Genomic DNA, 2,797 nt, shown 5'->3' with positions numbered 1-2,797 from the left:
AACGTTGGGGAGGAACTGTCTGAAGCCAGGAGGAGGGCTCTCACAGAACCAGCGTGCTGGCTGCCGAGTGTGGACCTCCCAACCTTCAGAACCCTGGGAAATAAATTCCCTCTGTTTAAGCTACCCAGTCTATGGCAATTTATTATAGCGGCCCTGACTGACTAAGACACCCCCTAGGATGGGGGCCGAGGAGCCCAGCCCCATCCCGTGCCTAGAGCCGGGGCAGGGTGGGAGGAGGTAGTGGGCAGTTCTCAGCCTCAGGGGAGGGTAAGGGGCTGGCTTTGGAGGTTGTGTATCCACGGATGGGGATACGGGAGTTGCAGGGTTCCTGGCTGAATCTTTCACGTCCCCCCTCCTCTCATCACCCCCAGGTTACCTTGAAGGCCTCCTGCAGGTTGATCTTCTGTGAGCCTGACTGACGGCCTGGCGTCTTGTGGGGCCCTCTGTCTAGAGCAAGCTGACAGCCGGATGGGCAGGCGAGAGGCTGGCCAGCTCGCAGCTGCGTTCCTGGAGGCAGGGGGCCTGCCGAGGGAGGAGAGTCCTGTGGTCCAAGCCGAGCAGGGAGTGGAGCTCTCTCCTCCTCCCTTCACAGTCTTTTCCCAGAAGCGACTGGGAGCAATCTACACGGAAAAAATGCTAAAATACGGGGAAGTAAAGTTAGATAAGCCATCAGGCAAAGATGTAAAGAAAGTGTAGGAAAGTAGGATGGATTCCTGCCTAGGGTCCTGCTCCCTGGAGAGGCGGGTAGTCGTTTCATCCTGGCTCCCCAGCAGAGGGGACACACGCCTGGGTGCGATTTATTGTGCCCACGGGATACCCACAGACCCTTTGCTTGGAGGAAGCACAAATCCCCGAGGTGCTGAGGCCTCAGAGGAAGGTCTCCAGTGATTTCTCATCAAGGGGCGGACGGTGTCCCCATCCGCTGCCCGCCAGCCCCTAAGCTGGCCCATCCTTCCTCCTTCTTTCTTCTCCTTTTTCTTTTGTTCCACCTCTTTTTCTCCTCTCTGCCTCCTTATTCTATTCGTCACAGTTTAGTAGAGCAGGCCTGGGGACACAAGAAGGAGTGCCTGTGGCCAGGGCGACCCTGGGGTGGCTGTTCGGGCCCTTGGAGGCAGCATGTGGCCCAGCATGAGTGTCCAGCGGCTGGACAGTGCGCCCCACTCCCTCGGCTGGGCAGCAGAGGGTTCCAGGTTATCACACGAAGGGCAGCAGATTCACTGAATGGAGCATCTTTTGCTGAGCGCCCTGGCCGTGTAGGGTGTTTGTGGGGATGTCCTACCTTCACTCTTGTAATCCTCACGGTCTCTGTTCAAGGTGGTTGGTCTTAGCTTCAAGGTTACGGGCAGCCTAGGGAAGAGCTGCTCTTGGCGCCAGGTCCCTGCACTCCCAGCTGACCCCTGACGGCCCCACTCCTGTCCCACTGTGGGAGCTTGAGTGTGTCTGTGGTCTTGGGTTTCATTTCCCCATCTGATGGTGAAGGCCAGGCGTCCCTGCAGGGCCCTACACTTAAACAGTCAGTGGTTGCCTGACACTCTGAGCCCCGTCTGCAGTGGGCTGGGGTGGGGGTGGGGGACATGGGGCTGCCTCTTCTTTTGCCCTAAATAACACAGATTGTCCTCTTGGCCCCCACCTCTCAGGTGGTAGCTCCTCATGCCTGGGTGCCTCAGAGCCTGTCCCTGGGTGGGGCCTCCCACCGCCCCGGCCCACAGAGCCTGAGGCTGGCTTGTGCCTGCATTCCACAGGAGGCACGGAGGCTCAAGGTTCGCACCTGAATCAACCTCCTGGGCTGCTGAGGGGGGCGGCGGTTGGGGGGATGCAGGCTACGTAGTGGGGGGACTGGGAATTGGGGCACCTGTAAATCCTCTAATCACAGTGCCATCCAGATTCCTCACCACGTCCCCACATGGCTGGGCCCCTGGGTACCCTCTGACCTGTTCCCCCCAACTTCGCAGGGCCCTCAGCATCCCTCGGGTCAAGGCAGCCCTGGGGCTTCAGCTTCAGTGCCGGCTACCTAGGCTGCTGCAACTGAGGAATCGCCCAGCTTTCCGGGCCTTAGCACAGCAGTGGATTTCTCACTCACATTAAGAGTCCAGTGCAAGCGCTCCTGGTCGTGTGGTGATTCGGGGACCCAGGAGCCTCCATTCTGTGGCTCTGCCATCCCGAGGGTGCTGGAGGCCTCTGCACTCAGCTGGGCGATGGGGCAGGGGCGCGGAGGAGCAGAGGTGGGTGCTCTGGCGCCAGCCTGGGGGTGGCACACGTCACTGCACTCCCGTCCCATTGCCTGGCATCTCGTCATGTGGCCCCACTGGGCTGCGAGGAGGCTGGGAAATGCAGTCCAGCTGTATGCTCAGGAAGACGTGGAAATGGGTTTGGTGCCACAGCCTCCCCAGACTTTCCTCCACTTGCAGCAGCCCTGAGGGGTGGCCGGGCAGAATTAGCACCCCCGGGTCATGGGCTCAGAGAGGCTGTCCACCTGGCCTCTGGCCACATAGTGAGTGGGTGGCAGAGACCATGTCTCTTGGCCTAGAGCCTGGGTCTCGCCCCATACGCTCCACCCCCACCCCAGACCCCCGCCGGGCGCTCCCTAAGGCTCCTTCCACTCTCCTCCTTGTGTCCCAGGTCACCAGGCACCTGGCTGTTGCTGTCAGATGCTGGCTTCTGGAGGGTGGAGTCCGGTCTGTGCATCTCTGCGTCATCCTCAGTGCACGACAGGGCAGGATGGCCCAGCACAGAGGACTGAGGGGGGCTTGCTGAAACTGGGGAGGGCTGAGAGAAGGTCAGGGGGGCCGGTGAATGC

Source organism: Equus caballus, chromosome 2 (assembly GCF_041296265.1).
Source record: "Equus caballus isolate H_3958 breed thoroughbred chromosome 2, TB-T2T, whole genome shotgun sequence".
In the NCBI taxonomy this organism is placed as follows: domain Eukaryota; kingdom Metazoa; phylum Chordata; class Mammalia; order Perissodactyla; family Equidae; genus Equus; species Equus caballus.
This window is presented reverse-complemented; position numbering follows the sequence as displayed.